Genomic DNA, 13,367 nt, shown 5'->3' on the forward strand with positions numbered 1-13,367 from the left:
TAATTGCACAGATGGGTAAATGCGGAGGACAAATTTCAATTGCAGTGAAAAATCACAATTGACAAAATATGGCACATTTACATTTTTTGTGTACGATAAGCTGAGGCAGCGCAGCCTCCACCGTAGCGCATCTCGGCAACGATCGCTCTTTCTCACGCTGTACGCACGCACGAGAACAATGTTCGTTTTCTTCTATACTGTATTTACGATCAAAGCGTATCTAAATCTATGGTCACGTTTAACGACAAAAACTGCTTTACGACAGACTTTTCAGTCTCTAAACCCATCGTTAAGCGGGGACTCACTGTATATCCTTCGTTGCATAGATTCAACAAGGTATTGATAACATTCCTCAGATAATCTGGTCCATATTGACATCATGCAGTTGCTGCAGATTTGTCGGCTGCACATCCATGATGCGAATCTCCCGTTCCACCATATCCCAAAGGTCTATTGGATTGAGATCTGGTGACTGTGGAGGCCATTCGAGTACAATGAACTCATTTTCATGTTCAAGACAACCAGACTGAGATGATTCTCGCTTTATAACATGGCACGTTATCCTGCTGGAAGTAGCCATCAGAAGATGGGTACACTGTGGTCATAAAGGGATGGACATGGTGCTGACACAATGCGCAATTGGTACTAATGGGCCCAAAGTGTGCCAGGAAAATATGCCCCACACCATTGCACCACCACCACCAGCCTGAACCGTTGATACAAGACAGGATGGATCCATGCTTTCATGTTGTTGATGCAAATTCTGACCCTACCATCCGAATGTCGCAACAGAAATCGAGACTCATCAGACCAGGCAACGTTTTTCCAATCTTCTATTGTCCAATTTTGGTGAGCCTGTGCAAACTGTAGCCTCAGTTTCCTGTTCTTAGCTGACAGGATTGGCACCCTGCTGCTGTAGCCCATCCGCCTCAAGGTTTGACGTATTGTGTGTTCAGAGCTTTTCTGCATACCTCGGTTGTAACGACTGGTTATTTGAGTTACTGTTGCCATTCTATCAGCTCAAACCAGTCTGGCCATTCTCCTCTGACCTCTGGCATCAACAAGGCTTTTGCGCCCCCAAAACGGCCACTTCACTGGATATTTTCTCTTTTTCGAATCATTTTCTGAAAACTCAAGAGATGTTTGTATGTGAACATCCCTGTAGATCAGCAGTTTCTGAAATACTCAGACCAGCCCGTCTGGCACCAACAACCATGCAACGTTCAAAGTTCCTTAAATCACCTTTCTTCCCCATTCTGATGTTCAGTTTGAACTGCAGCAGATCGCATTGGCCAGGTTCTCTCCCTCTCTCTCTCCCATCCCTATCTCCCCCTCTCGTTCTCTCTCTCCCTCTCTCTCTCTCTCTGATATATATATATAATAAAACACACACAGTATATATGTTGTGCACAGCCTGAGATCAAAGCCTGTCCTAATAGCCCAGCGTTGGCCTGGCTCTCCTCACTTTGCTGTCATGTCTCTCCATTATGCAGAAGCACAAGTGTCTTCGTCTCTCGCAGCTTCCATCATCTCATTCACTGGAAATCAGTTTGATGAAAAATCCAGGATCAGAGTAAACGCACTTGCAAGTTTTCCCTTTAGAATTCTCCTCATATTACACATATCTCTCTCTCTCTCTCTCTCTCTCTCTCTCTCTCTCTCTCTCTTTGTCATCTCCCCTTCCTTCGTCTCCCTTCCTCTCCGGCAACATGTCAGCTTAATTATCTGTAGTTTCGGTGGGCTAATCGAATCCCTCCTGATATAGCACAGTTCTGAGGAAGCAATGAGGCTGAACTAATCTGGATTTGATCAAATATGTGGCTGTGTGCTCCTCATGGGCAGACGTCAACGTATTCACAACTCCTCACCTCTCCTTTTGTCTCCTCACCTCTCCTCACCTCACCTCTCCTCTCCTCACCTCTCCTCACCTCTCCTCACCTCTCCTCTTGTCTCCTCTCCTCACCTCTCCTTTTGTCTCCTCACCTCTCCTCACCTCTCCTCACCTCTCCTCACCTCTCCTCACCTCACCTCTCCTCACCTCTTCTCACCTCACCTCTCCTCACCTCACCTCTCCTCACCTCTCCTCACCTCACCTCTCCTCACCTCACCTCTCCTCACCTCTTCTCACCTCACCTCACCTCTCCTCACCTCTCCTCACCTCACCTCTCCTCTCCTCACCTCTCCTCTTGTCTCCTCACCTCTCCTCACCTCACCTCACCTCTCCTCACCTCTCCTCTTGTCTCCTCACCTCTCCTCACCTCACCGCTCGTCTCATCTCCTCATCTGTCCTTTTGTCTCCTCACCTCTCCTCTCCTCACCTCACCTCTCCTCACCTCTCGTCTCATCTCCTCACCTCTCCTCTTGTCTCCTCACCTCTCCTCACCTCACCGCTCGTCTCATCTCCTCACCTCTCCTCTTGTCTCCGCACCTCTCATCTCCTCATCTCACCTCTCCTCTCGCCATCCTGCGGTGATGGTGTGATGGTGTGTCACCACTGAGGGGCTTCATATCTCCACACAGCTGCTCTTATGAGCCTTTTCTCCCTGTCTCATGAACATGTTCTTCTGTAGCTCCATCAGTGGAGATGATCTTCTGAATGATCTTTAGTTCTGTGCGACCTGTGCGTGGTTTGTTGTAGATATAATCATGCTCTACAGCCAGACAACTGGATTTTCCAGCGAACATTTGCGAGAGTTAGGACAGCGGTACAACGTGCCCTCTAAAGTGTCCTATCCGTTATGCTGGACAGGAGCCGTTGGCAGTCGGACTTTAGAGGAGGCTCCAGTGGAGCGGAGGGGGGGGGGGGGGGGATCTGCAGCTCATCCACTTTGTGTGTGACATTTCTTAAACTGAACAAAATGATGGAAACTTACAGTTATAGGGAATTTAAAATCAGGGTCATTCTAGACTGGTTTTTTTTTTCAGCGGTTTTGTTCTCCCCTGGAGGAAGGATACCGAGAGGAGACACAAACTCAGAGGGGGGCGTGATTGCTTGCTTGAGCTCTCCCTCAGAATAGGGACTAAGTGGCTTTCCTTGATTTTCTAAAGCGCAGAGCAGGGATGCTTCCCAGACAGGGGCAGAGAGAGAGAGAGAGAGAGAGAGAGAGAGAGAGAGAGAGAGAGAGAGAGAGGGCACTGATTCAGCAGGGATGCTTCCTAGACGGGTAGAGGGAGAGGCCCCTCGGGGACGGGACCGCACCGGGCTTTAAAAGCACATGCACTTCCACTTAGCTGCATTGTTGCAGCGAGATTACATATTCTTTTATATTCTTTGATCATAAGGGCACCGAGCCTTTCTTGATCACTTGACGGCGGACTAGACTGGCAGAGTGGATGGGGGAAGGGCAGATGTCTAATCTGTGTTATTGGTGGGCACTCTGTCCTGGCCCTCTGCACTCGGTCAGGGATGGTTACCTGTGTTTGAGGAGGAACCTGGCATTGTGTGGTCTGAATGAGGAGCACTTGGACATCGATAAATGAAATGATCATTGAGCCCCAGAGGACATCCAGGCATTGTGGGATTTGAAGTCCTTTTGTGTGGTATCCGGTGTAAGCTATAATATCTGCGCAAATCAATAAGCCCAGTTTTAACAAAAATGAGGGGACCCACGACCAAACTGTTGGTGTGAGGTTCTGCTCTCTCTCTCTCTCTCTCTCTCTCTCTCTCTCTCTCTCTCCTCCCCTTCTCCACGTCTGTCCGAAGAAGAAGCCGTTGCTAAGAAACAGTCAATGTGATGTGAGCTTGGATCCCTTTTCTGTTTCCTTTTCTTCTTTCATTTCATCTTTTTCTTTAATCCGATGTGAGATCTTTGTGGAAAACGTACGACTTCCGCAGATTTTTGTGGTTCAAAACTACTTAATACCGTCGAGAGCGGTTCTTAACGTGTGTTCATTGTGTTTGTTGATGTCGTGATGAGGCCTGCATTCAAGAATCTAAAGCAGCAATGTTGTTCTCTTTCTTTCTTTCTTTCTTTTTCTTTTCTTTCCTTCTTTTCAGTGGTGAGAGTGAGGCAGGCTTCAGGTAAATGGCAGACGAACAGTCTTCACTGTGTCTGTTCAGGAGTAACTTCTTCTTTTAATTGTCCCAGAATCTTTCCTGTAGTTCACAGTGACATCTGTGTAGCTGCCTGTATCCTGCGTACACCCACACACTCTTGGGCAGTATTATTACCTGCTTTGTTCAAAAAGGAAAATGTGTTGGATGATGTATTTAAATTTCTTTTGGTGAAACTCAGCTATTTACTTGTTGGTGAGATATGTGTGCATATTGTGTGTGTGTGTGTGTGTGTGTGTGTGTGTGTGTGTGTGTGTGTGTGTGTGTGTGTGTGTGTGTGTGTGTGTGTGTGTGTATTTGAGAGAGAAAGAGAGAGGGGTGTGTATGAGAGAGTGAAGGAGAGAGAGAGAGAGAGAGAGAGAGAGAGAGAGAGAGAGAGAGAGAGAGTGTTTGAGAGTGAGCATGTGTGGTACTCATGGGGAGGGGAGTTAACACATGTATTTTAAATGAAATGTAAAATGTAGGACATGGTCACTGTCAACATGACCATCCTTGCTGACAGAGAGAGAGAGGGGGGGGGGGCAGAGAGCCAGAGAGCCATTGACTGACAGCCTTCTCATACATGGCCAGAATTGTTGTAGGTAAGTAGACCACACCTGTGTGGTCAGGTGTGGATCCACCCACCCACTCACCCATCTACACACCCACCCACTCACACATCCACCCACCACCAACTCACCCATCTACACACCCACCCACTCACCCATCCACCCACCCACTCACACTCACACATCCACCCACCCACTCACACATCCACCCACCACCAACTCACCCATCTACCCACTCACCCATCTACACACCCACCCACTCACCCATCCACCCACCCACTCACCCATCCACCCACCCACTCACACTCACACATCCACCCACCTACTCACACATCCACCCACCACCAACTCACCCATCTACCCACTCACCCATCTACACACCCACCCACTCACCCATCCACCCACCCACTCACACATCCACCCACCACCAACTCACCCATCTACCCACTCACCCATCTACCCACTCACCCATCCACCCACCCATCCACCCACCCACTCACACATCCACCCACTCACTCACACATCCACCCACCACCCACTCACCCTCCCTCCCCTCCTGAAGTTAGCTGAGGTTCAGGTATTTAGGACATGCTGATAGAGCTTGTCGGGTGGGGCGATTAATCAGTGTTTTAATGGCGATCTGTCACAGTGGTCTTTTTGGAATAGCAGTGTGCAGTCTAGAGAGAGTGAGAGTAGACTTGATTAGATGTTTCTGAGGCCCCACTGCCTGGCTCCCTGTCTCCTGCTTCTAAAATTACCTCAGCTGACATTTGGAATAGGGCACACTTCTCAACCTCTGACAATGGAAACAGTCAAATTGATAGTCTGCAGGGAGTCTGCACTGAACACATTACCTCTGTATCAAGCTATTAGACGTGTGCTTGCTTATATGCATGTATTTATGTGTGTGTGTGTGTGTGTGTGTGTGTGTGTGTGTGTGTGTGTGTGTGTGTGTGTGTGTGTGTGAGTGTGTGTGTGAGGAGTCAAGCCCTTGCTGCTCTGCTGCCTCTTCAAGTCTGAGCTACTGTACTCACCCTAGACCAATGGGTCTACATTCTACATGTGTGTGTGTGTGTGTATATATATATATATATTGTGTATTAAATGTTTGAGGTAGATATGACTGAGTTCATCACTCCATTTCCCAGTACATAAGCAGGCAACGGCATAGGAACTGCAGCTGGACGGGTGGGTGTGACTCCTCCACCCATGAGGACGGGTGGGTGTGTGACTCCTCCACCCATGAGGACGGGTAGGTGTGACTCCTCCACTCATGAGGACAGGTGGGTGTGTGACTCCTCCATCCATGAGGACGGGTGGGTGTGTGACTCCTCCACCCATGAGGACGGGTGGGTGTGTGACTCCTCCACCCATGAGGACGGGTAGGTGTGACTCCTCCACTCATGAGGACAGGTGGGTGTGTGACTCCTCCATCCTTGAGGATGGGTGGGTGTGTGTCTCCTCCAGCCATGAGGACGGGTGGGTGTGTGACTCCTCCACCCATGAGGACGGGTGGGTGTGTGACTCCTCCACCCATGAGAACGGGTGGGTGTGTGACTCCTCCAGCCATGAGTACGGGTGGGTGTCACTCCTCCACCCATGAGGACGGGTAGGTGTGACTCCTCCACCCATGAGGACAGGTGGGTGTGTGACTCCTCCACCCATGAGGACGGGTGGGTGTGACTCCTCCACCCATGAGGACGGGTAGGTGTGACTCCTCCACCCATGAGGACAGGTGGGTGTGTGTCTCCTCCACCCATGAGGACGGGTAGGTGTGACTCCTCCACCCATGAGGACAGGTGGGTGTGACTCCTCCACCCATGAGGACGGGTGAGTGTGTGACTCCTCCACCCATTCCTCATCTGTTGAGGAAGAGAGTGTTTGCCTAGCAGACGGTTTGATTCTCCTCAGAGATGCTGCACCCAGATTTGTGGATCGGTGTGGTCCCCATTTAAAATGGTAATTACAGAAACACGTCCCAGCTGTTAAACTGCAAACGGATTCAGTGAGCAGCGTATTTCTGCACATTCGTGCTCCCTCCCCAATTAATTTATGGCAGCAAATCAGGCCAATTAAAACAAGAGTAAAATCAGCATGATGGGATTTATTTCTGTTATTTCCTTCTTCAGCAGTGTTGAGTTCTGCTCCGGTCCTGTGTTGAGTTCTGCTCCGGTCCTGTGTTGAGTTCTGCTCCGGTCCTGTGTTGAGTTCTGTTACTGTGGAGATGCAGAAACATATGTGAGGTTTTATTTTTTCTTCACTACTGAGACGACCTGGAGAATCTGCAGCAGAGCACACACACACACACACACACACACAGCCAAAAACAGAGAAGTACACACACAGATCCACATGATCGAGTGTCATGCGTGGGTATACCAGCAGCGAGGACTAGGCGAGGTGATTCACCATGACGTCACTTCCTGTGAATGTTGGTTGCCTAGGGGCACATGTCTGGATTTGCGACAGCGTCTCGCCACCATTAACGCACAGGACAAGAATATCTTCTCAGCACCTTAAAGTAGGGAGCTGGCTAATGACACGTCTGTGTTAATGTTCCCTGGCTGATCGGTGTGAGGAGAGGAGAGCAGGATTAATGCTGGATCTTCACTGCAGTCTTTGTTTGATTCATGCAGCCACACATGGGTCATGTGTGTGATTGGTTCATGCTCTCACCTGGTTCCTGGCTTGCTTGATTTTGCATATTTACCTGCGTCTCTGGGCATCCATCATTGCGTCACTAACTCTTTAAGTTCCGAGCTTTCATTTTGCATAGATTTTTATATATGCAGATTTTGTTTGTTGAATGTTTTTCTTAAATCTGAAATTAAAATCTTAAAACCGTAATCTTGCTCCACTCTAGCCGTCTCTCTCAACAACCTGCAGTTCAACCTCCCCTCCTTGTTTCCAAGGGAACTGTTTCTAAGGTTACAAGTTTACATATTTCTGCTCTCAGCAGTGCTATACAGTAGATGGAGGTCCCCCTCGAGCTAAAATCCATGATAGGATGGAGGTCTTCCATTGCAATGCCCTGTAGAGACAAGGAAAGGGCTTTTGATAGGTTTACCTTCATCTGGGCTGGAGTGCCCTAGAGAGCACACTTCACTGCCGCTCTTTGACATTGACGCCATGTGACTGATACTCCCAGGGAAAGAGGAATGAGTCCAGGAACTGCTGTTGACATGCTTAGTGAAACATCTCCATAAGTGTCTCCCCTGCCCGTCCCTCTCCCAATCCCTGGCTGGGGCCTTTTAGACATCTTACATTTGCCTTTGCACTCTTGAAATTTGATCTTAATAGCTTTCTACACGTGTGAAGTTAATTAACAGCTTCGTGTTGCCGTGGAGGGCGGCCAGTGGGGTGCAGTACGATGCTTGCTGGATTCCCACCGCAGAACCCTCCAGCAGGGGGCGCTGTCTGTTCTCACCATTAGGGCGGCAAAATAGTGCAAACGGAAGAGAGTGAGCGAGTCAGAGCGCATGTGAAGGTGTGCACGAGTGTGAGCTTGCACGAGTGTGTGCACGAGTGTGAAGAGTTACTTTGTTGTTAATCAGATGCTGCACTGGATTTATGGAGTTCTGACCAGTGAAAAACAAACATGTGATTCATCTTGGAGACAAATGCATCTCATGCTGAGATCGTGAGAGGTATTCCGAAGTTTTGATAAATAAATATCTTTTGCTTTTAATTGCTGTTAATATTACTTTGTTTCTCATTGACAGTTTTACTTTTTAAATCATTACAATGATTAACAATAATAACAGTTGTTATGATTTTCATATTATTATTATCATTACTATAATTAAGTTAAAAGCATTGTGAAGTTGAACCACAGAATATCCAGTGGGGTTTCTGTCCTGGTGTTCAGGGTAGTGTTTTATACAAGCCCTTGTCCTGGTGTTCAGGGTACTGTTTTATACAAGCCCTTGTCCTGGTGTTCAGGGTAGTGTTTTATACAAGCCCTTGTCCTGGTGTTCAGGGTAGTGTTTTATACAAGCCCTTGTCCTGGTGTTCAGGGTAGTGTTTTATACAAGCTCTTGTTCTGGTGTTCAGGGTAGTGTTTTATACAAGCCCTTGTCCTGGTGTTCAGGGTAGTGTTTTATACAAGCTCTTGTTCTGGTGTTCAGGGTAGTGTTTTATACAAGCCCTTGTCCTGGTGTTCAGGGTAGTGTTTTATACAAGCTCTTGTTCTGGTGTTCAGGGTAGTGTTTTATACAAGCTCTTGTTCTGGTGTTCAGGGTAGTGTTTTATACAAGCCCTTGTCCTGGTGTTCAGGGTAGTGTTTTATACAAGCTCTTGTTCTGGTGTTCAGGGTAGTGTTTTATACAAGCCCTTGTCCTGGTGTTCAGGGTAGTGTTTTATACAAGCTCTTGTTCTGGTGTTCAGGGTAGTGTTTTATACAAGCTCTTGTTCTGGTGTTCAGGGTAGTGTTTTATACAAGCCCTTGTCCTGGTGTTCAGGGTAGTGTTTTATACAAGCTCTTGTTCTGGTGTTCAGGGTAGTGTTTTATACAAGCTCTTGTTCTGGTGTTCAGGGTAGTGTTTTATACAAGCTCTTGTTCTGGTGTTCAGGGTAGTGTTTTATACAAGCCCTTGTCCTGGTGTTCAGGGTAGTGTTTTATACAAGCCCTTGTCCTGGTGTTCAGGGTAGTGTTTTATACAAGCCCTTGTCCTGGTGTTCAGGGTAGTGTTTTATACAAGCCCTTGTCCTGGTGTTCAGGGTAGTGTTTTATACAAGCCCTTGTCCTGGTGTTCAGGGTAGTGTTTTATACAAGCCCTTGTCCTGGTGTTCAGGGTAGTGTTTTATACAAGCTCTTGTCCTGGTGTTCAGGTGCTCATTTTCACTTCATGCCTAAGAGGCCAAAGGTCATATGTAGAGGTAGCAGAGACACTCCTGTAGAGGGGTTTTGGGGGAGTTCACTATTCTTCAGTGCCTGATCCAGAATGTACATTTCCAATAGATCATTAGTTTTGGACATAAATTCAGGGTAAATGTGAGTTATTGTATTCTTAATCTCCTTTCAAATGGGTTAGATGGCTGAGAATATTTCCACGGCTGTACCCTGGGAATATTCCCATGGTGCTGTACCCTGGGAATATTTCCACTGTGCCATACTGAGGGTAGTCATGATCTGGTGGTTAGGGAACTGTTCTTTTGACTGGAGGGTCGTAAGTTTGATTCCCATTCCCGAGGCCATGACTGAGGTGCCCTTGAGGAAGGTACCTAACCACAGCTGCTCCCTGGGCACAAGGCTAGGGCTGGGCACATGTGCACCGCAGCCTGCTAGTGACCACTAGTGTGTTTGTATGTGTTCTCACTGCACAGATGAGTAAATGCAGTGGACAAATTTCAATTGGCATGAAAATCACAATAACACACAATTTCTGACAATCACAATTGACAAATAAGGTACATTTACTTTCACTGTGCTGTACTCTATCTGCAATCTCAAGCATCAGTTTGGTCTTTTAACTCCAAATCCTGTACCCCACCCCCCCCCACCCCCCCCACACGAAAATCCTTTGACCAACGAATACAGAATTGTATTCAAGGTTTTTTTCCTGTTCAAATGGTTGTTTGCGTGTCTTCATTTTGGAAAATTGAGATTTTCGTTTGACTTGTGATGGCTGTTTTGCATGGTGGAGAGGCATGATGAGGTCGCCACACTCTGCTCTCTCTCTGATGCTCCACATATGACTCCGTTATACACCAGAGACGAACAAGCACTGCAGAGGTGAGTTGGGACCATTTGATAAGTGGGAATGAAACGATTTTATGAAGGGTTGTAGTGACCACCTGTAAATCACGGTTAATAAATCCTTTGTTGGCTTCATGTTCTCTTTGCTTTGCTCGTTTTTAGAAGGCAAGTTAATGTAAAACAACAAAAAATAAACTTTGAAAGTAAAGTTTGATGAGATTAGTGTGCTTCAGAGTTCAGTACAGTCAGCAGTGAGGTCTCTTACAATCTTATTCATCACTCGTCTGTCAGCACTGAGGATACGCTGCAGTATTTGTTCCTGGTTTAAAGTACAGCGTGGCGACGCTGTGGTTGGGGACTGCCACTTTTTGACATCCCTAAAAAAGAAGCAGCTCTAGCTCATTTTGTTCTGAGATGTTTGTTTTGTTATTTTAAGCGTGTTGTGTTTTATCTTGTGACGGCTACTCTGGTGCTCTGAGAAGTGTGCTTCATAACCAGCACCTCTGATGAGACGTCATACATCATTTCTCACAGTGGCTTAATGGACATCCCCTCCCAATTACGCCACTCCCCAGAGACACTGACCGTTGAAGAAACACCACCATGTTAACAGTGTGAAATACTAAAGTCATGGTCTCAAATCCTACTCATCTTTTGGACACAGCTCTGCAGTCTTCTGGGGTAGTTTTATCGAAGCGAACTGCAGAAGGTTCTACACACTTCTCCAGGCTTGTGTCTTTCCCACAGAATCTCAGACTCAATACTGATCACTCTGCTTTTGTGATGTTTGTTGAGCTCGGTAGCTGTACATAAAATGGTATGGATATGGCTTGTATTGTCCTGTTAATAATGTTTCTTGGAATAATAATGTTTGAGTCCTGGTCTTCGCTAGCACCGTGGTGATTTATACTCATTTGTTTCATCCTTGTCCTCAAATCTGTCCTGGAAAATGATCTAACTGAATAAAACTACAATTTAAAGCCTTGCTGCGTCTCAGTGCTGTGACGGTTGTGTAACGGGTTAATTCTGCATTAGCACATTCCGCTTGAACCACCACAAAGCGCATTTGAACGGTTGGGTTACTCTCAAACGTCAGTGAATGGTTCAGGTACAATGGCTTCCCTCCTAATCGTAGTCACACAGCAACGTCCTGCTGACGGACACCGACACACTTCAAATGAAAGCTCAAAAAAAGGGGCCCATGTGGCATTCCCCCCAGTGGCTGATGGGAAAATTCACCCTGTTCTCTTTGCCATAGTTTGCTTGAATTATCAGCATGTGCTCGAAATTCTATAAGGCCTCAGGAGAAAAAGTCTATTGAAAGATATGCAGTGGATTGAGGATCGGCACCTATTTAAAATTCCTCAAAATAATCAGGAGTCTAATTGCATTACCACTGTGGGCACATAATGATTGTGGAGCTGGATAGAGTGCAGGCACAGTCCTGTGCTAATCAGGCTCTGAAATAATGGACAGGTGATGAGGAGAGTGGACCACATCGGTTAAAATGGATATGGCTGACAGTCCCCCATAGATTTGCACTGAAATTGAACATGGACCTCATGCTTCCGTTTCTGCTGGGGGAATGTGTGTTTGCGTTCTGATTGTGGAGAAAGGGCTGTGGTCCTCTGAGCTCTGTGATGCTGGGGGAGGAGATGTCAGTGTGATGGTGGTGGGAGGAGATATCAGTGTGATGGTGGTGGGAGGAGATATCAGTGTGATGGTGGTGGGAGGAGATATCAGTGTGATGGCGGTGGGAGGAGATATCAATGTGATGGCGGTGGGAGGAGATATCAGTGTGATGGTGGGGAGGAGATATCAGTGTGATGGTGGTGGGAGGAGATATCAATGTGATGGTGGTGGGAGGAGATATCAGTGTGATGGTGGTGGGAGGAGATATCAGTGTGATGGTGGTGGGAGGAGATATCAGTGTGATGGTGGTGGGAGGAGATATCAGTGTGATTGTGGTGGGAGGAGATATCAATGTGATTGTGGTGGGAGGAGATATCAGTGTGACGGTGGTGGGAGGAGATATCAGTGTGACGGTGGTGGGAGGAGATATCAGTGTGACGGTGGTGGGTGGAGATATCAGTGTGACGGTGGTGGGTGGAGATATCGGTGTGATGGTGGTGGGAGGAGATATCGGTGTGATGGTGGTGGGAGGAGATATCGGTGTGTTGGCGGTGGGTGGAGATATCAGTGTGATGGCGGTGGGTGGAGATATCAGTGTGATAGTGGTGGGTGGAGATATCGGTGTGATGGTGGGGAGGAGATATCAGTGTGATGGTGGTGAGAGGAGATATCAGTGTGTTGGCGGTGGGAGGAGATATCAGTGTGATGGCGGGGTGGAGATATCAGTGTGATGGTGGTGGGTGGAGATATTGGTGTGATGGTGGGGAGGAGATATCAGTGTGATGGCGGTGGGAGGAGATATCAGTGTGATGGCGGGGTGGAGATATCAGTGTGATGGTGGTGGGTGGAGATATCGGTGTGATGGTGGGGAGGAGATATCAGTGTGATGGCGGTGGGTGGAGATATCAGTGTGATGGCGGTGGGAGGAGATATCAGTGTGATGGCGGGGTGGAGATATCAGTGTGATGGCGGTGGGTGGAGATATCAGTGTGTTGGCGGTGGGAGGAGATATCAGTGTGATGGCGGGGTGGAGATATCAGTGTGATGGCGGGGAGCAGAGGGGACTGAGGGGACTGCTGGAACTGAATCACAGTCTCACCTCACTCGTCTCTCAAGGTGCCATCCAGTAACTTTCCAATTATTTTTAATAATTATGTAATCAGCCACATCTGACGTGTGCGAGGCTTTAATTAAGTTATTAATTAGTTGAATAATGTGATTTTTCTCTGGTACTGAAGCTTGACTCACCCTCTCAACTCTCAAAATGAAGGTATAATTATGGTGTTAGCCAGGGAGATCCTCTCAAACTAGTGAATGAGCTCGAACACAAGCTGTTGTGGACATCAAACAAAACATTGAGATATATATGAACCCGAGTCCTGAGATATATATGAGCAAAGGGAAATAAAGTCCTCAGGTCTTTATATATCTGACT

General features: G+C 47.4%; 1 protein-coding gene and 1 long non-coding RNA gene across 9 annotated transcripts in view; both read left to right on the forward strand.

Moving 5' to 3' along the window:
- The window catches only part of nlgn1 (neuroligin 1), a 191,744-nt gene that overhangs the window by 133,237 nt on the left and 45,140 nt on the right, over window positions 1-13,367 (forward strand). The window lies entirely within an intron of this gene.
- Window positions 8,045-11,263, forward strand: LOC143527975 (uncharacterized). Its single transcript, XR_013134324.1, has 3 exons — window positions 8,045-8,249; window positions 10,248-10,336; window positions 10,835-11,263. It is a non-coding gene; the product is annotated as an uncharacterized LOC143527975 (long non-coding RNA).

The sequence above is a fragment of the Brachyhypopomus gauderio genome, chromosome 12 (assembly GCF_052324685.1).
Source record: "Brachyhypopomus gauderio isolate BG-103 chromosome 12, BGAUD_0.2, whole genome shotgun sequence".
Lineage (NCBI taxonomy): Eukaryota > Metazoa > Chordata > Actinopteri > Gymnotiformes > Hypopomidae > Brachyhypopomus > Brachyhypopomus gauderio.